The 25,902-nt window shown below is 46.2% G+C and overlaps 1 long non-coding RNA gene across 1 annotated transcript; it reads left to right on the top strand.

Annotated features, from left to right (window-relative positions):
* The first annotated feature begins 289 nt into the window (after positions 1–289).
* On the top strand, positions 290–1,224 carry LOC136377281 (uncharacterized). Its single transcript, XR_010746274.1, has 2 exons — positions 290–473; positions 762–1,224. It is a non-coding gene; the product is annotated as an uncharacterized lncRNA (long non-coding RNA).
* The last annotated feature ends 24,678 nt before the right edge of the window (positions 1,225–25,902 follow it).

Genomic DNA, 25,902 nt, shown 5'->3' with positions numbered 1-25,902 from the left:
ATTACTTTAAAGAAATGATTTTAGAACTATAATCATTTGATCTACAGAGGGGAAAACTACCATATGTCATAAAAGCCCCAATGATTTTCTTTCATATAATTTCTCTTAGCCAAAGTAGTACATGTTCTTAGTTTCAAAAGGAAAAAAAAATGTCTCAAGAAACCCCTGTAGAACAGGAATACATATAGTACCTGGCAAGCAGAACACATTAACCAATGCCAGCTAATAACAGTTAAGCAGGAAGTAGGTCACATACTCATAGGAAGCTGCTTTAAGATTCTGTGGAGACAGAAGCCAGGGTGAGTCTTGCCTAGGAGTGAAGTTGGGAGGGAGGCAGCAGAGATGGCAAAGGCCTACAGCCAGGGCTCTGACTGCAAGGCAGTCCTGGGGTTGGAGAGGCAACAACAAGATCCTTTAGGCTGGAGCCCAGGAAAGGAAGCCTCTGGGAAATTATATTCTCTTCACTTATCCAGGTGTGGCCTTGACCCATTTCTAACATCAGAGTTTCCCCTCCCACCCACCTACCTGGGGAGCTGAGGAGGATAGAAGTATAGGTGGGGATTCGGTTTGAGAAAATTCCACTTCCTGTTCTTTCCTAAGATAAACGCAAGGCAGTATTTCTCAAAGGGGTGATGCCAACTGATCCTTTGAAACTGCAGTGAAGTATTGCCAGAATGCTGTCTTTTATTCAAGCCAGGAGGTGCCTGGAGCCAGAGAGAAAACTTTGTGTCTTTTCAACTTCTTCTTGTGATTTCTGGCAGTATCATAGTCCCATACAAGCTGCTTTCTGTGACAATGACCCTTTGGATGCCAGCAAACCCCTCCCCAGGAAAGATGAGAGGCGGGACGTCCAAGTGGGCATGGCATGTGGAGCTCCCGCTGCCAACACTGCGAGGCTTTGTGAAGGCCCTCATTCTCCATGAAAACCTCAGTCATCCTGGCATGCGTGCAAAACTCCAGTTCTGTTTTTCATCAGATATCTGCTCTCAGAATCCAGTCTCCCCACATTTACGAGAGGGCTCCTTGTGGAGCGGTGGAATGACAGTCCCCAACTCACAGACTAGGAATAAAATGAGGTAACATTTCTAGAGATCGGGAACCCAGGAGTCTGGGCCTAGCACAGTGTATGACCTTTGACATTCTGTGTAACCATTTCTGACTCACTTTGCTCAAATGGAAAAATAACATTATTAATAAAGGGGAGTGCCATTTTGTTCACTTCAATTTTCAGTGCTTATGTGTTGCAGTGTTTCCAAGCTCCTCTGTGGTAAAGGAAGCACAGGCATTACAATGAGAACAGCGGAAGCAACCACGACTGGGCATTATTCAGTTAGACATGGAAGTGAGGAGGGTGCAGACAGCACCCGGGAGGCTTCTTCAGCTCATCCAGATGCAGCCCACGCCAGCTCAGTGTGTAGACACCGTGCCTTTAAAAATTCATACTGAACTTCACCTTCTCTGTCCACATAAGAAGTCTGTGCTGGTGTGGGATGATTTCTGCAAAGTGACTGTGCCTTTCTCATAATTCCTGTTCCCTTCCACTCTGTGGGGCTAAGCACAGATGCCTGCAGCAGGATGAGGCTGATTAAGTCATCACAGATTCTGGCCTGTGGGTGGCCCTGTGCTGCTCCTGGCTGGGCTGGTACTTCCAGATCCCAGCAGGCAGAGAGGCTGAAGGAGACAGTTCTCTGTGCACCAAAAAGTGTGAGATAGCCTAGCTACCAACCCTACAACCAAACAAGGACAAGAGTGATCTACATTCTCTTAACCAGAGCAAGCTCTTTCACACTCTTCCAAGGGACACCTGGGCCTGAGCAAACTGTTGGAAAATGCAAAGGTGGATACCTAGGGTCAATGTAATGGGTATCAAGACTGCTGACGGATTTCTGCCCAGGAAGCATGGGGGTGGGATGAGGAGAGGTATGTGTGCATTGGGGTGGCAGGGATGGGAGAGTTGGCCATGCTGAAGACCTATGGTCCTCTGAGAATGAGTGCTGGCATCTGTGATGTGAGAAGGCTTATGTCCCAGAAGAGCTGAGTCAGCAGCTGCCTCCCAGGGAGCACCAGGGCCAGGACTTTGACTCCTAGACATTTTGGGGAAAAGTCTCTCCTGGCTTCAAAGTGACCCTCTCTGGGTAGCTTATCTCACTATCAAGATATTGTTCTTTTATCTCCAATTCTGGTCTCACAAAAGGATGAGCCACATTGGACCATGATTTTAAGTCACCAGAGAATACCGAGCACCTCACCTACTCTATGTCTGCACCAGAAACTGAACACAGTGGGGAACATGACGGGACGCTGATTTCCAGGAACTTACACAGGACGGAAGCTTCTCATATGTCAGCCACACACCAGGCTCTGTGCTACACCCTTAACATTTCATCCTCAACATGGCTGTACGGTATGGATGTATATATATTACTGTTATGCCCATTTTGCCAAGGAGAAAATTAAGTCACAGAAAGATCCATAAAACGTTCTTGGCCAGGGGGAACGCTGATACAATTCTTAGGAAAAAGGTTATCCATTATATCCCCACAGAAAAATTACCTCTCCTCTAGTTTGATGTTATTACTGGCTGTATAGAATGAACCACAGAAACACAGTATCATCTACAGGTGGTCTCCACTTCCCTGACATTTGTCTGAAGGCCCACAGGCTAGAATCTGGACCTTCAACAACTAACAGACTCAGGTTTTTGGAAAGGACTGGCTGGGGATCAATAACTATTGATGTTTCGAGAACTAGACTTATGGGTACAAGTTCTACCGTGCGAAGCTGATATCAGACAACTATGAGGCTATATCAGGGGACTCGTCAGAATATCCAGAATGCTTTTAGTTCAGAAACAGACAATCTCAGGAAAGCGACTCCTGACTCAAAACCCAGTGGGTTGGGGGGCTACACGGTGATAGAAGGAGACTTGACTTGGGATGGTGAACACACCATACAAAATACAGATGATATATTATAGAATTGTACACCTGAGACCTATATAATTTTATTAACCAATGTCACCTCAGAATTCAACAAAAAAATAAAATAAAAAATTTTTAAATAAAAAACAGTGGAATAAACTTATTTACAGTAGGACTGAAAGTTATTTACTTTGGCATAATTTTTTAAATATTCTTGATAGATATATGAGGAAATCTTTTGAGTTTGTTATCTTTTCTATTTATTCTTTTTTTAAATTGAATTTAGTGGGGTGACATTGGTTCACAAAACCATACAGATTTCAAGTGTACAACTCAACAGAACATCATCTGCACACCGCATCACGCGCCCATTGCCCTAAGAAAAGTCTCTTTCTGTTCCTATTTATCCCCCCTGACCCACCTCCACCTACCTCCACCCCCCTTTCCCTCTGGCTATCACCACACTGTTATGTGTGTGTATACATATATCCATATATACACATCTGTCAGCCTGTTCCCAGTATCCGTGCCTCTGTTTTTATTTTGTTCATTAGATTTCACATGTAAGTGATCCTATAGCATTTGTATTTCTCTGATGGGTTTATTTCACTTAGCATAATAACCTCTAGGTCCATCTATGTCATCGAAAAAGCTAAGATTCCTTCTTTATTATAGCTGCATAATATTCCATTGTGTAAACATACCACAGCTTTTTTTTTTTTTTTAATCTATAAATCTACTCATAGGCTCTTGGGCTGCCTCCAAACCTTAGCTATTTTAACTGCTGTAATGAACATAGAGGTGAATATATTTTTTTGAATTAGTGTTCCAGGTTCTTTGGATATATTTCCATAAGTGAGATTGCTGGGTCAAAAGGCAGTTCCATTTTTAATTTTTTGAGGAAACTTTCTACTGCTTTCCACAGTGGCCGCAGCAGTCTACATTCTCACCAGCAGTGCAAGAGAGTTCCCTTTTTGCCACATCTTTGCTAACACTTGTGGTTTGTTAACGGATAACAGCCATTCTGCCAGGTGTGATGTGATATCTCATTGTGGTATTAATTTGCATCTGTCTGGTGATTAGTGATATTGAACATTTTTTGTATCTCTATTGGCCATCTTTATGTCCTCTTTGGAGAAGTGGACAGGTCCTTTGCCCATTTCTTAATTGGGTTATTTGTCTTCTTTGTGTTGAGCTTTATACGTTCTTTTTTTTTTTTTTTTAAGCAAGAGGAGGGAAGATAGAGAGACAGACTCCCACATGTGCCCAGACTGGGATCCACCTGGCAATCCCTGTCTGGGGTTCATGCTCCAATAAACCGAACTATCTTCAGCACCCAGGGCCAATGCTTGAACTAATCAAGCCACTGGCTGTGAGAGAGGAAGAGAGAGAGAAGGAAGAGAAGGAGAGTAACAGAAGCAGATAGTCACTTCTCATCTGTGCCCCGACTGGGATCAAACCCAGAACATCCACACGCTGGGTAAATGCTCTATCCATTGAGCCACTGGCCAGGACCACACCTCCAATTTTAGATGATAGTCTTGCTGAATAGAGTAATCTTGATTGTAGTTTGTCTCTTTGAATATTTCATGCGAATGAAGCATTTTCTGGCCTGAAGTTTCTGTTGAGAAATTAACTGACAGCCTTATGGGAGCTCCCCTGTAGGTAACTGTCCCTCTCTTACTGCTTTTAAGATTTTCTCTTTGTCTTTAACCTTTGTCCTCCTAATTACAATGTGTCTTGGTGTGATCCTCTTTGGGTCCATCCTTTTCTCGACTCACTGTGCTTCCTAAACTTGTGTGACTTTTCCCTTCACCAGGTTTGGGAAGATTTCAGCCATTATGTCTTTAAACAGGCTATTCATCCCTTGCTTACTCTCAGCACCCTGGGTTGATGCTCTGTCTACTGCACCACCACTGGTCAGGCTAGCCTCATGTTTTTTAATGCTCTTTTCTTTGTGATGCTGTGCTTGAGTGCTTACTGTTATCTTGTTTTCTAAATTGCTGGTTTGATCCTCTGCTCCTGCTTCATCTAACTAGCTGTTGATTCCTTCTAGTGTATTCTTATTTCCTTAGGTCTTTTCTATGGTTCCTATGTTCTTTTTAATGCTATTTCTCATTGGTTTTTTTCCTCTGTTTAAGTTTTCACTGAGATCATCTGTTCTTCCCCCAAGGTACTTATAACCATTGTTTTAAACTTGGCATCTGGTATCTTAGTTGCTTCCTTTACATTTAATTATTTTTCTGGGAATTTCTCTTTTCTTTCATTTGCGGCATATTTCTTTGTCTCCCCATCTTGTCTCTGTATATTAGGTAGATCTTCTATGACTTCCTGACTTGTGATGGCTTTATGAAGTAGGTATCTTGTTGGGTTAAGTAACACAATCTTCTAGATCTCTTGAGCTCAGTGGTCCAGGAATGTTTCTTGTGGGTTATACACACCCTCCCAGTGTAGTTGTCTTGAATGCTGTTGGTCCTTTCATGGGTGGAGTTAACCCTTTTGGCTGGCTGACTATAAGGGTCAACTTTCATCACCATGTATGAGTCACTGTGCAGGGGCTGCCCCTGAGGTGGAGTTGTTTCCAGAAGAGTCTGGCATCTGCTGGAATCTCCTTTATGTATGCCAGTTGTGTGCATAGTTTGGTCTAGCTCTGGTGTGGTCTAAAGCTCACCATGGGTTGTATCAATTTTCAGTCTAGTTGGGTGGGATTCAGATACAGGCTAATGTCAGATGTTGTGTATAACTGGCCTTGGGCTACCTGTCTGGAGCTACCATGCTATTCACTCTTTTTAGCTGTGTATATTGGACCTGACTGTACATACGAGGGGCCAATCAGTGTACAAAGGTTGGCCTCCTCCAGCTTAGAGCTGGGCAGATCTATGAAAGGTGTGAGGCTCCCTCCACCTGTCAGCTAATCTGCCTCCCCCTGAGTTTCCCTAACCTTCCCCTAGAGCCTTCCAAAAAAAGACTGTAGACTGAGCCCAGGATGGCTGCCACCCACAGACCCTTCCACAGGTTACAAGCTCAGTGGGGTGCTGTGACAAGGGTCGGGAGGATGGGGTTAGTGAGTCTCTACTAGGGGGCATATGATCAGGCATTCAATGAAGGGACAGTAGTTCCTCCTCCAGAGGCATACCACTCAGTCTCTGCCAGAGTCACCAATCCCAGCTTTCCCAGAAGGAGCACGCTGCAGGTTCAGGTTGAATGCAACCAGCTATCCCCTCTGTGGGAACAAAACCAGCAAGGTGGAGCCACCACGGCTTGAGAGGACAGATCCTATTAAGGGTGGTGCCAGTAGACCTGTAGGAAAGGGGCAGGAACTTCTCATTCCTTGGAAAAAGTCTCACGACGTCCACTAATGTTTTCAACTCCCAGTGGCTCTCAACCCCCCTCCAGGACTTAGCTCAACAGGGCAGAGCTCCTGGCTGACAAAAAGGTGGTCAAATGAGTCTCTCATTAGGGAAGTAGCACAGGCTTAGCATGACAGGGATAGGAGTAGCCCAACCATATGTAGCCACACAACCCAGCTCCTGCCCATCTGATTCCCAGGCAAAACCTCTCTAGGAGAAGCTCTGAAAGTTCCAGCTCTGCAGGCACTCTGATCTCCCTGTGGGACTAAATTCAGCATGGTAGGACCACAAAGAATAGAAGGGCAAGCCGAATAATTTGACAGGTTGGCGGGGGGGGGGGGGGGGGGGGGGGCGGGGGGGGGCGGTGCAGGCTGTGCGCTCAAGGTGGGGAAGAATGGTCCCCTTTTCAAGGCTACACAGTTCAATCACTGTCTGAGTCTCTGCCAAGAGCTTCCCCAGGAAAAGAGTTCCTGAAAGGTTTCTTTTAGGTACAGCCAGCTGACCTTTCTGCAGAATTCAAGCTCGGCAGGATGGTGTTGCCAGTGGTTGGAGGACTGGGCACTGTATTCCCCAGGCCAGTGTGCTTTAACAACAGGAGTGCTTGACCCTGAGAAGGTGGTATCTTGGTCTCTAGCAGACTCCCTTGTCCCCCAAGTGGCCTGAATCCCCAGTGATTTTCACCACCAGATGCTCTGCGGGCTCCTCTTCCTGTCTCTGTTGCTTTGGGTTGGGGATCCCCACGCTCCAAAGAGGAGGGAATTATGCACCAGTCTCTATGTGGCTTCTTCTGTAAAGTCTTGGTTATACTATTTCAGTTCAGCTAGCCTTCAGGTTGATTGTGCTGTAATTAAGCTGTAATTCTAGGCTGGTGCTGGGAGCTGGTGAGTGGAATTTCTACTTACTCTGCAGCCATCTTGGAATCTCCAAGAAAATCTTTTTTCTTTATTTTTAATCCATCTCTAATTTAACAGACTATGCTTTGGCAAACTTAAATATGACACTTTTAATGGTATCTGATTCTGACACTTTAGAACATAAAAACTAATACCACTGCTGAGTTTCTTTACTCTGCAGCAATATAGTTGTTTGTATAGTTTCAATGAAAATTTGGTCTCCTTTTACCAAGAGATATTTTGACAAATCAACTGCAACTCTGGCCATATCTAGAGTGTCATGTTGAAAATTAACCTCACTTAATCAACTATGACAAGCTCATCTTTAAAAAGGTGTACTTAATATGCAATGTCAATATTTACACAGTGTTCCAGGAAGCCTGGCTGGAAGCTGTTCTATGGTTTACAGTCTCTCTCTCTCTCTCTCTCTCTCTCTCTCTCTCTCTCTCTCTCCTCCACTGCCCCCTCTCTGTCTCTGGCTCTTGCTCTCTCTCATCTCTTCCTCTCCCAGCCTCAGAAGAGGTATGGAAGGCCCCTTCCTGAAATGGCAGTGATCTTAATAAAATTTGCAGGATCTTAAAGACAAGTTGCTTCTATATTGTAAAGTCTGGTGGCATTTCTTGGACCTGGTTTCTAGCCTCAAGATACAAGAAGAAATAGTTAAGCCTTTCAAAAAGCCCAGCCTGAGATTCCTTAATGAAATTTCTAGACAGAAGTTAATTCTCTGGCCTTAGTATATTTGCTCAATACTCTCTCCTCAAGAAGTGTTATATGACTGACACCTCTTGTTTCACCTTTGTAAAAAATCAGGCTGAAATGTAATGAAACAAGCCTTTTTTGTGATCAAGAATAATCTTTGGATACAATTTATGATCAAAATGGGGGGTGTTAGAAAAAAACTTTTAAAAATGGGAAATAGGACAAAAAGGAGGCCGCATGTCTCTGCAGTATTATACTGGAGAACTACTGTGTTTCACAGGCTTCTGAGGATTAATTAACTACCTGAAGGACTGTGCCTGTACTCGGCTCTGCTATTCAAGGATTAGTCCCAGTGAAGTTGCATGTAACATGTAGATCTCTCTCAGCTAAAATGATAACCCCAGAAACTATATCTTACTGCCATGTAGGATATTCCAGTTTTATGTCTAACGCAGCAGATCAATTTCAGAATGCTGTTGCTGGTAGACTAAAGAACCCTTGTTCTTCACAGTGCTCTCTGAACCAGCTTACAGGTTCCCTTATTACTTAGATACTAATCTTTGACACATATTCCTCCTATAATACATGCTTTTAATTTTTTAAAAACTAATAACTGTACACAGTTTACCCATCAGGATAAAAGTGGAGAAAAACCATTCTTTCTTTCCCAGGTCCTGGAAGGACCCCTGCTCAGCTTCTGATTTAATGTACTCCCCCATCTCCTCTGTCTCCTTCCTCCCTGCCAGGACCCTGCAGCAGCTGTGGGCCGGCTGATCGATCTGGGCCCCTGTGAGTTGGCATGGAGCACCCTCTGCTGGCACTGCAATCTACACATAGCTTCTCTGGGAGTGAGTAGCACAAGGGGCACAGGATGGAAGATGTCATAGCCATCTGACCCACTTCCAACAGAGCTGTTCATTTATTTACCCAATGATTTATTTATTATCCATTGTTTATTCATGTGATGATTTATTCATTATTTATTCACTAAGACCCCAGAAATTGGTATTGGAACCACAGTGGATGGTTTGTTGAATTAATTAGCTTAAACCATAAAAACTGCTAATTGACTGATTGCATGCCATGAAGTAATCAATAATGCAAATACCCTTTTTGGTATATAAGGAGACATTTTTACATGCACTAGCTGCTGTAACAAACTCCAAGTTTTCCACGGTTGAATGCGGAAGTTTATTTCTTACTCTTGCAGGGTGCAGGCTAGAGACTTGAAGACTGGGTGAGAGGTTTTCATGGGTCAGGCTGGAAGAGGTCTCTTCCACCCATATTCCAGAGGACAGAACTCGATGACCAAGTCACACTCACCTGCAAGGGAAGCAGGGCACCTGTCCAGCTGTGTTCCTAGATGGAGAGAGCAATGGCTTCGGTAAACAGCGACAGCATCTCTGCTACAGCTTCTTGTAACATCCAGAATTCCAGAGCCTACTCAGTCAGCCCTCACTGACATTGACTGGAGGTCACCAGAAGGGGAACCTGAGGTCACGTCCACTGAAAACCTTGCCTCGCCCCAGTGCTGAGCTGCTGGATCAGCAGTAATTGCTTTGCTGGAAAGCACAACAGTGACAGTGACTTCACTTCTCACCTATAGATCCTGAGGGCAGGAACAGGGCTTCCCTTCTCCTTCACCCTCAGAGGTAGAAAGGCTTTCACTGTTATTCTTGAACTGTGTCAGCAGGGATTGGCAAATGGTTGACAATTTTGGCGAGGAAATGATATGACCACAGGTAGCTTGGCTGATGTCTCTGGTTTCATCGGTAGTCCCTGGTAGATGATTCAGCCTGTGGACAACCACAGGGTTCTAGAGTCACTACTGTGACACCTTTGACTTCCAGGTCTGAATGCTGAGCAGCAGACCTGAATTTCTGGTTGACTCCAGTTTAGCCATAGAACCTTTTTTATTTCAACCTGTGGGGTTGAAAATCATCCTAAGACATACCAATTGGCATTCTTACCTTAATTAGCCATGTTCCAAATGAGCAAACAACATTGCCTTGATGGTGTTCATATGAACAACTAGTCCAAAGTGGGGAAGGAATGACAATTTTCAATAACCTCAATAAAGCTCAGTCGTGGTAACCTGAATACATGGTGAGGGTCTGCCTGTTGGTACTTTCTTCCCTCAACAACATTTAAGTTTCAGAATTCAGATCAATGTACAAACCACTAAATGTACCAGAGAGGGTGCTCTTGCTAGGAGCTAAGAGAACCCAGGAATTGGGTATATCTTTACCTTGGCCACTGCTCACACACAGCTGAGGCAAAGCCTATCCACATAGGTCTCTGTGTACACTTCTAAAATAATAGTTCACTTTGTGCCTTGTTCTTAGATAATATTCTTCCAATAAGAACTCTGCTAATTATGGTTCTCATATTCATATGTCAGGATGACTTTTAGGTCATAAATCCATTCAATGACTGTGCATATCGAATAACAACAACAAAACCTTTTCTGTATGATTATCATTGCTTCTTGCTAGTTTACATTGCTCTTTTCTTAAGATTATACAATTTTATTGTCATAAGAGACTGTAGGCAAGCTTCCCTCCAGCCATGGAGAAGCAGAGGCCTGGAAATGTGGGGCAGCTTGTCTGGGTCACAAGGTAGAATTTGTGAAAGCCCAGTGGTCCTGATTCAGGTCACGTCTGTCTGTCCACTTGAAATAAGGATGACACAAAATCAGCCATTTCAACTAAGGCCTTTGAAGATGACATCTCTCTTTTCTGGTACTTGGGCAATCATCACTTGTGAAGCAAAAATCCCACAGCCTTATAATTGGACACTGGGATACTGGGACAGAATTTCCCTTTCCAAGACAGGGTGACTGACAAAGAAGAGAGAAGGAAGAACTGTATGGTGCCTCTTCTGGGTCAGGGAGCACTGTGGGGCAACATCACCTTTGTTTCTGTCCACGGTGTTACAGGAGAGACGTCATCATCTCCGCCTGACAGATGAGGATATGGCGGTACTGAGTTATGAACTTGCCGCAGATCTAACACGGGCACATGGAGAAACCAGACTGAACTTGGCCTGCCTGGCTATGTTTTGGGGTGGGACTCCTCCCTCCCCTTCAAGACAGCAGAGGGTCCCACGTATTCCCTCATTCCTGTTAGTCTTCTGGTCCAGCTCCATTGCAGAGAGGGTCTCCTAAACTGTGACTTCCCAACCCGACCATTAGGCTCCACTGAGAAGAACACTTCCTGAGGTATCCAAATTCTCTCAGTGCCTAAACAAAGACATCAGTATTAACATTCCCAAACAGTGGGCAGACAGTCACCTATACCTGACATCAGGCATGTATTCTCAAGAGAAATCACCTTGCTGAGGAAACTCGTCAGCTGGGTACACGTGGGGGCCTGCAGAGAAGCAGAAGCCTTTCCTTCTACACATTCTCGTACAACAGCCTGTGATGGAATGACCTGGAGCACACAGAAAAGTACCACCGGCCAGTTTTTAACTTTCAGGTTAGCCTCCTGTCATGCTTACTTTAGTTTTTTTTTTTCTTTTTAAAAAACAAAACAAAACCTGACACTGATGCGTGTTATTTCATTCCTGCTTCCATATACTCACTACATAGATATGCATCCATACTGGGTTTTGCTTTGTCTTTTAAAAATTTACAAATGTAGTTTTATCTTTCTGCAACTTTCTTTCTGCAGTGGATAGTATGCGTTTTGGACAACCCTGGGTTGATATATTCAGCTCTGGCACACGCGAGTTCACTGCAGTGCAGCGTCCCAGGTATGAACATGCCACGGCTTATTGACCCATGCTTCTTATGAAGGATACTTAGGTTATTACCAATTTTTTTTGTGTGTGAATACAACTATAATGGTTAGCTTTATGTATCAACTTGATGGGCCATCAGGGCCCAGATACTATATTGGGCACTATTCTGGGTGTTCCTGTGAGGGTGTTTGGAATGAGGTGAACATTTACTGTAAATCAGTAGACAGAGTAAAGCAGACGGTCCTCCCCATTGCGAGTGGGCCTCATCTCATTGGCTAAAGGCCTGAACAGAAAGAAAGTCTGACCTTCCTGAGTGGGAGAGAGTGCCTCTTGCCTAACCGCCTTTGAGCGACATCTGGTTCTTGCTGTCTTCATCACATTTGAGCTGAAACATCATCTGTGCCTTGGTCTCGAACCTGCTCATCTGTGCACTGGAACCACACCATGGACTCTGCTGAGCCTCCAGCTTGCCAACTCACCCTGAAGGTCTTGGGATTTGTCAGCTGCCACAGTCACACGAACCAATTCCTTGCAATAAGGCTCCTTCTGTACACACATGAACTCTACTGGTTCTGTCTCTGGAAAACTCTGACTACCACACAAGCAAAGCAAAGCGGGGTCCCTTATGCATGGCTTCCATGCACACAGGCCTGAGTGTCTCCAGTGCAGGCCTCAGGAAGGGACTCTGGAACCTTCCACCTCTCTATGCCCAGGATTCACCCCTGCACTCCAGCTGCTGTCCCTGTAAGCAAGGCTGACGCCCCATCTCCTTCATGAAGTCATACAAACGTCGATCACTGGGCTAAGCGGGCCTCTCCCTAGCAGCACTGCATCGGAGACACACAGGGCCTGTTTCCTCCTCCACCCCAGGTGCTCTCAAGCAACCACCTTATTCCCTTAATCCATATAGGCCTGCTTGCCTTCCCTGCCTCCCTCCCTCCCACCCACCCTCCTTCCCTTTGTTCTATTATTCCTTTGCCATCAGTTGCTGAATTATAAGTCCACACACTTCCAGGTGGAGGAGACTCCAACAATGTTAACGTAGCCCCTGCCCTTGAGGAGCTCCAAGTTCAGCGAGAGTGATGACCAGGTAAACAAACTAAGAACAGTCCTCAGAAGTGAAGGCTTCTGTACAGGTACCTGTACAAAGGTGCCCCCCATGGGGGCGGGGGGCGGTCAGCCAGGTTCCTGTCAGGAAGGGCAGGGCCATAGGGCAGGGTCTCTAGCAGCCAGGTCTGCAGCCATGTTGGAGGGAGCTGCGGGGAGTTCTCAGCTGCACCAAGGAGGAGGAGAGTGGAAGAGACGTTCCAGCAGGGAGGAGAGTTAGCCCAAAGCTTGGGGCTAAGAAGCAGCTGAGCACAATCAAGTCACAATGAGCAGAATGAGGCCTGGGAGTTCGGTGAGGGCAGGATACTGGGCCCTGCGTCCCCTAGGAGAGGGCTCTGAGGACTGTGAGCAGGACTGTGTCATCCTCTCCCCCAGCCCTGGGCCACCGTGGGCCCACCTGTCACCTGGTCTGTCTAGCTTTCATTACTGAACTAGTGTCTAACATGCGACAATAGTGAAATGAGCTGTGTGATATGTATTCCACATGGCTGAGACTTATAAATAATAAACACGGTCACTAGAAACAATCCAAAGGTTGTCCTATTTGGGTTTCCACGTTTTCCTTGAGATCACATTTCTGACAGTCAGACCAAGCAATGAATTTGTCAGGGGGTCTGCTGTATGTTTGATAGTGTGGCTGGGTGGGGGGGAGTATGTGACCTGAGCCATGGAAGAACCTCCTTCTTATAGGAAAGGGCCCAAGACCGTCAGCAACGCCAGCTCTTACTGTGGAAGCACAGTTCATTTACTCTGCTCATTTGATCAGCATTTTCTTGAACTAATGAGGAAAAGAAAATTCATTTTGAGAAGCTGCTATTTCATTAGGTTTTTCTGGCTCATTCTCCTGAAAAGTAGGTCTCCCTAACTTAATGACACACAGTTTGCCCTGGCCAGTTTGCTTAGTGGTAGAGTGTTGGCCTGGCGTGCAGGAGTCCCGGGTTTGATTCCCAGCCAGGGCACACAGGAGAAGCACCCATCTGCTTCTCCACTCCTCTCCCTCTCCTTCCTCTCTGTCTCTCTCTTCCCCTCCCACAGCCAAGGCTCCATTGGAGCAAGGTTGGCCCGGGCGCTGGGGATGGCTCCATGGCCTCTGCCTCAGGTGCTAGAATGGCTCTGGTTGCAACAGAGCAACACCCCAGATGGGCAGAGCATCGCCCCTGGTGGGCATGCCGGGTGGATCCCGGTTGGATGCATGCAGGGGTGTGTCTGACTGCCTCCCCATTTTCAATTTCAGAAAAATACAAAAAAAAAAAAAATGACACACAGTTGGGTTCGGCACCACTGCCAAGGAGCCAGGGGCTGGCCAGCAGCCTCTCTGACTTCAGGAGGCTCTGTCATCACAAGGGATTAATGTACAGAAGCAGCTTATTTCTACCTGCTGCCAAAGCCCCCTGCCCTGTAATATCTCGGGTCAGCTGTCCTTCAGCTGGTTACTCAGCTTGGCTGCACTGCGGTTTAGCTGTAGGAGGGTATGCGGGTTTCAGGGTGATGGACGAGGACTTGACTCAGGGAGGCTAAACATACAATATGGTGTCCAGAGATGTGCTGTAGAATTGGGCACCTGAAACCTGTATAATTATGTTAACCTGCGCCATCCAATAAACACGATTTAGAAAAATCACCGATACTGTGCCATGCCAGGAAGCACATACGTTTTGTGGGCTCATTTCCTTTTCACCACACACACCCTGGTCTTGTTCTTTCCGCTGCAGTAAAACAGGGAAAGAAACACAGGTCAGAGGGACTAGAAGAGACCATTTCCCTCTCATCTGTGTCATTCTCTGTCCATTCACTGTTGCTGACCTGTTTAGGTGACTTCCTGAATCATTCTGATTGTAGGAAGACGAGGATCTTTCTTCTTTTTCCCTTTTTATGTCTCTACCCAGAGCCCAAAGTACAAGGGGTGGTTTTCAACACGCCACCCTTGGCGCTGCACGCTGCTCTGAAACCCTTTCTGGAAGCCAAGCATTGCTAACAGCAGCCAGTTAAACAATGAACACTTGTTGTGCTCTCACTGGGCACACTGCCAATCCCAGAGAAAACAACAGTTCCTGCCCTTTCCTCGGCTGCAGAAGACCAGCCCAGGCTAAGTGAGGTGCACTGAAGGAGTGAATTCACACAAAACTGAAAGGACACACTATGTCTTCACAACATAGAACAATTAACTGGACAACCGCCCATTTCTGAGGGCAGCGTGTTGTTTGAGATGCCATCTCCAGGTGTTAGCTCATGTTGGTGGCCACCCCTCAGCACTGAGCTCCACTTCAGGCACAGAAGCTCGGGAAGCTCGTGGGGACAGGAAGGCAGGAGCCTGCACGTGCCTCTCTTGTCATTTGATCCTCACAGCCACCCTTATGTGCACTGAAGGTTTTCAGATTCAGTTCTATGACAGGGGAGTTCTTTTGATCTCCTTTCATCTTTCTAACAAAGCACCAGATTCAGTGATCAGGGTCTGTGTCTAAGCCACACCCCCAGACACATCAGCAGCAGGGTTTCATTCTGAGTGAGTCTGTCACCAACACGGTGCTCTACCCCAGTGGTCCCCAACCTTTTTTGGGCCACGGACCGGTTTAATGTCAGAAAATATTTTCATGGACCAGCCTTTAGGGTGGGACGGATAAATGTATCACGTGACCGAGACAAGCATCAAGAGTGAGTCTTAGACAGATGTAACAGAGGGAATCTGGTCATTTTTTTTAAAATAAAACATTGTTCAGACTTAAATATAAATAAAACAGAAATGATGTAAGTTATTTATTCTTTCTCTGCAGACCGGTACCAAATGGCCCACAGACCGATACTGGTCCGCGGCCTGGGGGTTGGGGACCACTGCTCTATCCCATGTAGCAGCTGCTTTCCAGCCAAGAGCTGCCTCCCCATGCAGGCACTGCTCTGAGTGGAGAGGACCCTGCACATAGACCAGGAAGGAAGCAGGGCTGGGGGCACCTGGGCCTCGCCTCGTGGTGTTCTTTGCAGCCATGATGGACATTTCTAGGAGGGGACATGCTTGCATAAAATGAAGAGAGAGTTGTTTCTTAACAAACAGCCACCTCAGTCCCCGCGTCAGCCTGGGGATTTCCGGCACGAGCCCGGAAGGTGCCCAGCTCGGTTGCAAACACTGACTGTGAAGAGCATCCACTCACTGATGCTCAAGGTCAGGTACAGGGCATTGCAAATCAGGCCACTAAAATTAAGGATGAGTTAGGTCATTCAGGGGGAGGCCAGACTGCCCACCTCTTTTTCCTGTTAAATCACGTGTTATTTAAAATGGAAGGAAACTTCTCCTCAGACAAAAGAGACTTCACAAAGAGAAAAATCCTAACATAAACACATGCTTATCTGACAATCCTGAGTCATGCAGATGGTTATCTTGCATTCTTGCTGGCTGTACTGACCCTTAAAAAGCCCATTTTATGGCTTTTATTCTGCACCTACAATGTGAGTACAAAAAGACCAGCCAGGCCCACGGTCTCAGAGCTGGGCGACCAGGGAGAATGCCAGAGTGCTCTGGGAAGTTGTCTCAGAGTGTTTATTCTGGGAGGTACGGGCACCCTGGCACAGAGAGGTGCTCAGTACTCACAGGACAGGCAGATGGAAGAGCTATGCGTGACACTCGCCGTCTTTCATTCACAAAGCTACCCGGATACTAGTCACATTTGTGGTTTTCAAATTTGGTTTTACAATGCCTCAGGATAATTGACTACTTCAAAATTCATTACAGAAAATTCCAATGTTTATGAAATAAAAGGCACTTGCTAATAATGCATGCTCCCCCAGCCCAAAAAGAGGCTAGAGTGCCCAGTTTACCCCATTCATCAGGGTACGGAGCGCAGGTTCTCTCTGCTGAGCTGTGGATCCGCCCAGCACCCACCACAACGCTGAAATTCTATGTGTGCATGACGGGGGCCAGCACCTCAGCCCACCGCGGGCACCAGTTTTGTCTGTGCCTTTAAGATCAGAGGAGGGAGAAAGTCTCAGAAACAGGGGAAATGGAAGATGGGCTTGGCCTTTCTGGCCTTCTATCCCTAGAAGTAATTTTTTTCTCCCCAGCTGGCCAAGGATCTGTCCTGAAATCTGGTCCTGATTTCCTAACAAGCTCTGCTTGCCCTTGAATCTGACTCCAAATTCTAATTTTCACACCCTGCTCCGATTAGATGTCCCCTGTGGAGCTGATCTAGCCTCCGACTCCAGAGCTCTCCGGCCTCCTTGCCCTGGCTCAGTCTCATTTCACGCTCCCGGGTCTGACATCCGGCCCCTCCTCCCCCACACCTGTCCTTGGCTCCCTGGTTCTGGGTTTCTCCCGCCTCCGTCCTGACAGCTGCTGCCACTGCTGCCAGTGACCTGCTAAGGAGCAGAGTCTCCTTCCCACCTGGGCACATCAAGCTGCTTCTTAATCAGGCCCAGAGCGCTGGTAGGGGAGAAGCCTATACCCTCCAAGCTGTGCTTTTGGCTTCACCCAGACACTGGAACAGCCCAGCTTGTCCTGCTTGGGCCCGTGGCCTCATGGTCCTGTTCAAAAGTAGACCCAGAATTCTCTGCTCAGGAGGAGGCCACATATGTATGTAATAAGCGATTCAGAATATGGCATCCTATCCAGAATGACCTATTTTGCAAAACCCTTACATTTTTTATTTAAATTGTTTTCCAGTTCTTTTTCATTTTTCTGCTGTGGTACCGGTCCGTGGCTCGGGGGCTGGGGACCACTGCTCTAATATGTCATGTTATAGGCATGCAGGGGTCACTCCTTGTTATTGTCCCAGAGCCCTGAATGTGCTTCCCTTTTCCACATTTCATAGAATCATTTGGCTTCGGTGTGCAGGATGGATCAGAGGAAGACAAGTCTGGAGAATTAAGAGACTTGAGAAGAGTCACATCAAGAGTCTTGATAAGGGACACTGAGGACACCTATTGTCCCTGAGCATTTGTCATGACTTAGTTGAGCATAAGTAATTTTAGGCAAGAGGCTATCAGAACAGTCTGCCTACTCCCTATCCCCCCAGCACCGAAGTCTTGACTACTATTATCATTATATAGAAAAGATACCACCAGACACAGAGGGAGAGAGCCGGCCTGTTCACTAGAGCTTGTGGTTTGTCACTCACTGGAAAACGAGTCCCTGAAATCTGACCAATCAGATCACTGCCTCTCTCAGAGTAAAATCAATGGAGTTAGCGGGAAACTTTGATTTGAACTCCATCCATCCTCAGTCTAAAAGATGCAGAAAGTATTAGTCAATTCCCAAGAGCCTTAGGGTTTAAGTGTAATTGAGGCCACTCAATTCCCATTCACTGGCACCTTTCTCTGACTTCCTACATAGGTGATAAAGAGAGATTTAGGCCAAACCTGGGAAGCCAAGGAGGGACATGGTCCAGCAGAGAAAGGAAGTGTTCTAAAGGAGGCAGGAAGGTTTAAGACAGGGGTCTCAAACTCAACTCAGCATGTGGGCCGCAGAGCAAGATCACAGCCGTTCGGCGGGCCGCACTAGGTCTACAAAAGGCAACCGTTACGCAGCACTTTTCAGTGTCACAAAACGACCAGAAACTGTAGTTCGTATCACAACTGCTGTTAACTAAGCTAATATCTAGCTAGGATGTTAGAGAAATGAAAAATACAAGTAGGCCCCTAGGCTTACTTAATTTTATCCAAAATATTTTGAACTTCGTGGATTAGTCTGTGGGCTGCACAAAATTGTTCGGTGGGCCCGCGGGCCGCGAGTTTGAGACCCCTGGTTTAAGACCTCATTGAGAGGAATATTATTTAACAAGAGCCTCAGAGACATCATGATATAGCAGGACAAAAAATATCCCTGAGACAGTGAGTGACAGCATTTTTAGTTATAATTAAGAGATCTTGGAGTCAGAGGTATAAGCATGTTTATCACATAAGACTGTATTATAAACAATAAAATAGAAGGTTTAAATTACTCTCTGCCTCCCCTCCTCTCAATAAAAAAGTTAAAAATTACTCTTTGTTTAAACTTCCCAAAATTTTATTTATAAGGAAACTATCAGAGAACGTGAGCTGATGGGAAGAGCACAAGTGACAGCCCAGGAAGAGGGCCAACTCGGTCAGAGTGAGGGAGACGTGAGCACGAGGACCAAGGGGACACAGTGCTCACCGCTTCGGCTGCAGGAGTTAAGGAGAAGGAGGAGAGAAAATATATGGCAGAGCTTTAGCACCCTAATCAGTGTGTGACATCTTTCTCTACAGGGTGCAACCTGTGGGCATGCAGTCGAGCTAGCACAGCAGGAGAATCCAGTAGGAAGCAGCAAGACCAGGATGGTACAAAGTAAGGCTCCCTTGTCATCGAGTTCAAATATGGCAAATGGACTTCATCTTTGTACTAATTTTATGATTAGGAGTGGCTTCTTGAAACTGGGTATTGAAAATCTGAGGTCATATCTGGCATCAACAGTAGAGTATTGCAATTGATTAGTGATGTCTGCCACAGGCCCAGGATTGAAGAGTAGGTTCAAATAATGTATGAGAAAGAAATTCTACTCATGACCCAGCCTCCTTTACTAGCATTCTCAATATTGGGGTGAACAGCCCAGGTAACACTAAAGTGAATCTGTCTTTTTCTTTGTCCTGTATGTTATTTCTCCTAGGGACTCCTATGGTGACTGATACATTGTGGGTAAGTAGTGTTCCTGGATCCCTTGGCACTGAAAATCCTACTCTTGATCTCTCAAATTTTATATGCAAATATTTTTGGATGTTGGGACCAAAAATTTTCCTTTGTAGGGTCAGATAAGACTTCCAGAGGCCTTGGTGGTAACTTGGGAAGTAGACTTCCATGACCAAGAACTGTTCTTAGGCTTCTGCCCACTCTCTCATCCAAAAAAAGTATTTCTTGTCCTCTAGTCCAGGACATGACTAATCCAGGATACCACTTGCCCAGGCCAGGAGGGTCTCAGGAGATGTAAGGACTGGAGTTGAAATAATATGAGTCACCATGGTTGGTTGGCTCAGTGGTAGAGCATCAGCCTAACATGTGGAAGTCCCAGGTTCAATTACCAGTCAGGGCACACAGGAGAAGTGCCCATCTGCTTCTCTACCTCCCCTCCCTTTTCTCTTTTTCTCTCTCACTTCCCCTCCCACAGCCATGGCTCAATTTGTTTGAGCAAAGTTGGCCCTGAGTGCTGAGGATGGCTCCATGGCCTTGCCTCAGGTGCTATAGATAGCTCAAAGCATCCCCTGCTAGGAGGCTTGCTGGGTGGACCACAGTCAGGGAACATGTGGGAGTCTGTCTCTCTGCCTCCCTGCCTCTTACTTAATAATAATAATTGATAATAATAATAAATAAATAAAAAAGAAATAACACGAGTCACCTTCATTTAACATATGAGTATATAGAGTGTGGGTATTGACATTATCTTTCAGGATATAATCCTTGCTTTTCCCTCTGACAACCAGAGGCAGATGTTCAGGCACCCATGTGGAAAGCTTCTCGGCACAAAAATAGAGTGAGTATTGATTCTCATTTATGGATTTGGGGGTCCCCCACCAGGCAATAGGACAAGGAATCTACATGGCAGACTCAACAGCTTCACTGCAGACTGGTCTTTCTCAGAGTGACAAGTCATGCCACAGGGCTCATGAGTGAGCACAAATAGAAGAGTTCTCAGTTGCCTTTGGGTCAGAGCTTATTGTATTTCCTCCTTCATAAGAACATCTAAATCAAAACCTTGGTCAAGTGCCAAGTACCAGGTCAGTAGAACTTTGTTTGTTGCAATGTTTGTACTTTGTCATCAAGAAAATAAAACAAACAGAACAAAACTAAATAAAAAGATAACGATTATTTTTTAAGATAAAATCACAAAGTTGAAAGACGACATTATTATTTATGCCTGTATATTAACTTCCTTTCCTGCATAGCATATGTATTTTAAGGGAAGCATTGTATAATTCATTTCTGTATTCCCCCAAAAGCCTATGCACAGTAGGTATGCTTGATAGAATTGTTAACTTGAAAAGGCAAGTTGCTTTGTTGAGTGTTGGAGGAAGCCCTAAACTTGCATTTGACTTTGTATCCTGCTGCATTCCCAGGCCCCTGAATAATGTCTGGTGGGAGCTCTAGTAGCATGAGCTATAGGGTGTCGAGCAAGCTTTTAACCTATCTGAGCCTCAGCTTCCTTATAAGTAAAATGAGCACAAGCTTGTCCATGCTATTTCATGCCTTTACTCATTTCTTCCAGGAATATCCTTTACTCTCTCATTTCGAAACATTGCTTGTTCTCATTGAAGCTTACCTTGATATCTTCTTGTTTCCCAGATAAAAGTGACATTTCCCTCCGCTGGGCTCTGCTAAATCCTATAATTATCCTATCAAAGCACCTACAGCCCTCTGTGACATGTATCTACTTACAAGTCTATCTGCTTCTGCTGAGCAGTAATTTTTAAAGGGTAGGTACTACATCTTACTCATCACCTTAGGCCCAATGCTGAGAGCAACAGAAACTTGATACAGTTTTTGCACGAATAAAGGAATGAATGACGAACAACAATCATCAGCTGAGAGATGGGATCCGTTTGGGGTTTCAGAACCCCCACCCCCACCCCGGTCAGGGAAAAATGGACTCGAGTTCAGAAGGAGTTAGATAAAGAGCAGGAAGACTCCTTGGGGTTCAGACACTCTCCAGAATGTTTGTTAATTTCATGAGCAACCCTGGGTCATGCAAGATAATACCATAACAGTGTGCAGAGCAGAAGACAGACCATATGTCATGAGGGCGTCCAAGAAATGCTGGAGCAGAAGCCCCTTGGGAAGGGGTCAGTCTCAGTGGGCGCCCTGGTGTGTTGGGGGCAGCACTGGTTGAGCAGGTGGGCACCTGGCCCTCCATCCACTGCACAGCTCTTCGGGGGCCCTTTGGAAACACCTTATATTCAAGGATAAGTGGGAACATAGGCCTGGTTCTCAAAAGCAGAAACACATCAGCCTTTTAATTGAGTCCTGAAAGTCCTCAAAGTCAAGTGGGGTACAAGGGAGTCACCACTGCCCAACGCTGCCTCGGGAAGGGGAGGGCACAGAGGCAGCATCCAGTCCTGTCCTCTGGAGCCGAGTCACAGAGGGGCAGATGTTAAGGGGGACAAAGGGCTAAAGGAAGGGGTGGCTCCTGCTCCAACTGTTCTCCTGAACAGCATGTGAGTCAGGCAGTCATTCCAGAGTAAGGGCTGCCTGGCTTTTTAAATTATTTTTAATCTATGTTAAACCCACAGGGCTAGGTTCTGGTTGTTTCCATCCTATCCTTCTATTGTTTAGAACAATTTTATGGATGTTCGGTTTTTCTACCAAAAAACTGCATTGAGCTAAAGCTTATGAATTGATGAGTTTTGACAGATTTATACACCCAATGATATGGACAGAATTCTCTCCATGCGAAGTCCATATGTTGAAGCCCTAACCTCTCAATGTAGTTGCATTCAAAGATAGGGTCACAAGGAAATTAAAGTTAAATGAGGTCAGTGCTGCGGCCCTGGTATGATGCATTTAGTGTTCTTCTAAGAGAAAGGGACCCCAGAGCTCCCCCTGCCCTGCCATGTGAGCACACAGTGGAAAGGCACCTGTCCACAAGCCAGAAGAGAGCAGAACCAGGTCATACTGGTGCCCAGATCTCAGACTTCTAGCCCCTAGACCTGTAAGAAAATAAACTTCTGGGCCCTGGTGAGTTTGCTCAGTGGTAGAGTGTCAGCCTGGTGTGTGGATGTCCCAGGTTTGATTCCCAGTCAGAGCACACAGGAGATGTGTCCATCTGCTTCTCTACCTCCTGCCCCCATCTCTCTCTTTCTCTCTCTCTTCCCCTCCTGCAACCATGGCTCGAATGGTTAGAGCAGGTTGGCCCCAGGCACAGAGGATGGCTCCATGGCCTCGCCTCAGGCACTAAAATAGCTCAGTTGCCGAACAACAAAGCAGAGGCCTCAAATGGGCAGAGCATCACCTGGTACGGGTTTTGCCAGGTGGATCCTGGTCGGGGCACATGTGGGAGTCTGTCTCTATGCCCCCCCTCCTCTCACTTAATAAAAACAAAAGAAACTTCTATTGCTTAAGCGAACCACCACCATATAACACTGTCATGGCAGCCTGAGCTGACTAATACACCCATGAAACCACACACAAGGTACAGGACAATTCCACCATCCTCCCAACTCAACTTCTTTCTACAGCAGACGGAAAGCTTGGAGCATCACCTGGAAAGAGAAGCTGCTATGGGAATAACAGAACCCTCTCCACAAAGGCCTGAAGAGGCTTGGTTTTCTATATCATTATATTGAATTTTAATAAATGCAGAAAGAACCCATTATGCAAGTAAGGCAAAGAATTCATGAGAATTCAACCCAGAGCATCCAAATACGCTGGCCATAGTTGCTAGCTCTGAACAGGTTCTGGTCACCTGCAAAAATCTGCCAGATGAAGTTATTCATCATTAATAACAAATTCTTTGAGCACAGAGAATTCCAAAATGTTTTGGAAAAGAAAAGCATTTGGTATTTTCTGGTCTCTTCCTCCCTCACTTCCCAGGAGTCAAATTCCCTTCTCCTCTTTCTGAAAATGCTTCTTAATCCTTGTCACTCCTCCCAAGAAGGGTCAACACAGCCCCTAAACCTGAGGGGAAGCAGTTCCCCGCTGTGCCCCCAGGCCTGACATTGTCCAGAGAGAGCCACTGCACAGGAAGTGTTTGTGGAGCAAGTTCCTGATTACATGAAGTGAAAAGGAGGTGACCAAAGGAATGGGGGCCATCTGAAGTCATAGAGCTTGGCATTTAATGCATGTTAAGGCAGCCAAGAATGTCATCCAGGGAGTTGTCTTTGATTTTTATGAGATCTCCGGGGAGGCAGAGGTGGCAGAACAGAGAACTCATTCTCACAACCGGGAGGAAACGGCCTGATTGCCGTGGCAGTGTGGAGGGCCCTCACTGCCCGGTCTAATCCACATACTTCCTCCACCTCTCACCTTCCCTGTGGGCGCCTGACTGTCCAGGTATCATGACTGCTTGTTAGAACCCGAATGTAGTGTGTGCTCCATCTCTGCTCTGCCCAAGTCGTTGCTGTCTGCAGAGCCAAACGAAACCGGAGTCACTTACATCAGGGACAAAATGGAGTTGGCCGACTCAGGCTCATTACAGGAAAGGAAACTTACCCTTACCTTCCAGAAGTTACAGGCATGAACAGCTCTCCTCAGAAATCAGCAGAGGACACCAGCCAGTCTCCTGAGGCCATGTCTGTTCATACTTTCTCTGGACTTCTCTGTTCTCTGACTCAGCCACCCTGATCCAAATGAAGAAGACTTCTAGGCAGCAATCAGCTGGAAAAGTCCCAAACTCCCCCCTTTTACTCCATACACATCCCTTAGTCTGTGAGCAACGTGGAACTCATTGCTCCCGTAGCTTTGAGTTCCATGGATTGCGGTCGGACCTCTTGCAATAAACTCATCCTCTGCTCTATTTTACTTGGTGTGCAGTTTGGTTTCTGATGGCTTTCACATGTGCACTTCCCCTATGGTCTGCTGTGGCCTCCTACTTGGTCTTATTCAAAGTCTCCTTTCCTTCTGTGCCTTCTCTGACCCCATGTCTCACAGCACGCTGCTCCACGACCACCACAGGCTGTCATATTGTTCCCACAGTCTGCCTCTCCCCGAATTTCTCTCTAGACCGCCAGTCCCTGGGGTAAACCTCTCACTTTCTCTTCCCCCACGGAGCAGATGGCAGAGGACAGAGCTGCTGCTTGGGAGGGCCATGGCTTTAGTCTAGACGGCCTTGCGTTTAAACTCGGCCAGGAGTCCAGGCACAGCTGAGCTGAGTTCCCTGCGCAGAGCCTCACGAGGCTGTGAAGGGGCAGCTGGGCTAGGTCCTAGCTTCCTAGCTCGTATGATTGCTGGCAGAATGCAGTTCCTTGAGGCCGTAGAGCCAATACCCGTTCTACTGCTAACTGTCATTGGGCAACCTTTCACCTCCTACAGCCACCTGCACTCCTCTCACATGGCCTTCTCCAACGTCAAAGCCAGCTAGAGTGTCGCCCTCTCCTCTAATCTCTCATTCTTCAAACCCCTGACTTCCTCTGTTTCTGACCTCTCCACGCAGAGGCGAAGAAAGGGTCATGGGATTAGTCAGGCCCACCTGGGAAGTTTCCCTTTGGGTGATCTCAAAGTCAACTAAGTGGCACCCTTAACTACATCTGTATACAGTCCTTCTGCCATATAACATGACCTTGTCACGAGTGCTGCCCCATCAGACTCGCAGTTTCTGCCCACACTCAAGGGGAAATAATAATACAGTGGAGGATGTCACCGGGAGTCATCTTAAGAGTTCTGCCCCCCCACCCCCCCACCAAGCCATGTTTCCCCCTTTGATGTCAGCTTCCTTGGCTAGAATACGGGGATAAAAAAAATCTATCTACCTCCCAGACTTGTAGTGAATATTAAATTGAATAAAAAAATATAGAAGAGCCGCTTGGTGACTGCATGCCTCTTCCCTTCCTGTTTTGTCTGGGCTGCCATCTCATAACCGTTCGCAGGTTATCCAGGGAACACACACCAGCTGGACTATATGCCTATGAAATGTCTCTATGTGACCCCTAGTGACACATGCAGATCTGAAAAAAGAAAAAACTAACTAGTAGTATCCAGTAGCCTGATATTTGGAGAGCAGTAATGGCTGAGATCTCCCAGGATTTCCTTTGAGCCAAGTGACGATTTTATAAAGACTGAAATCATAGCTCCTCAGATATAAGATTACTGCTACAAAAGGCTCAAACCATTATTTGTCTTATTAAAACCAAAAGAAAAAAAACAGAAACACTTGTCCATGCCACTTGAGCCTTAATAAATTGGATGCCATGAGAAAGAAAACCCCTGGCACTGGGCTTTAATAAAGTAGGTGCCATCAGCCCACAGATGAGGATGCTGCTGGCTCCCAGGATACAGCTGCTGTGGGATGAGGCAAAGCTGGTCCTCTGTGGCGCTCTCTCTACGTCAGTCCTTGGCACGGTGTCTACTACTTATGCTGACATCCTGCCCAGCTTCCTGGGACCTTCACAGTGGTGTTCTATGTGGGCAAGTTCTCCACCAGACATTAATTCTCCAAGAACTTACCACTACTGTGTTGTAGCCCTTCAATGCCCTGTTGGGCACCTGAATACTCAGGTACAGGAAGAATAAAGATGCTAGCCAGTGAGAACAGCTGAATATGACAG

This window comes from Saccopteryx leptura, chromosome 6 (genome assembly GCF_036850995.1).
Source record: "Saccopteryx leptura isolate mSacLep1 chromosome 6, mSacLep1_pri_phased_curated, whole genome shotgun sequence".
Taxonomy (NCBI): domain Eukaryota; kingdom Metazoa; phylum Chordata; class Mammalia; order Chiroptera; family Emballonuridae; genus Saccopteryx; species Saccopteryx leptura.
The sequence above is the reverse complement of the archived record's forward strand: the minus strand, read 5'-3'. Positions and strand labels throughout refer to the sequence as shown.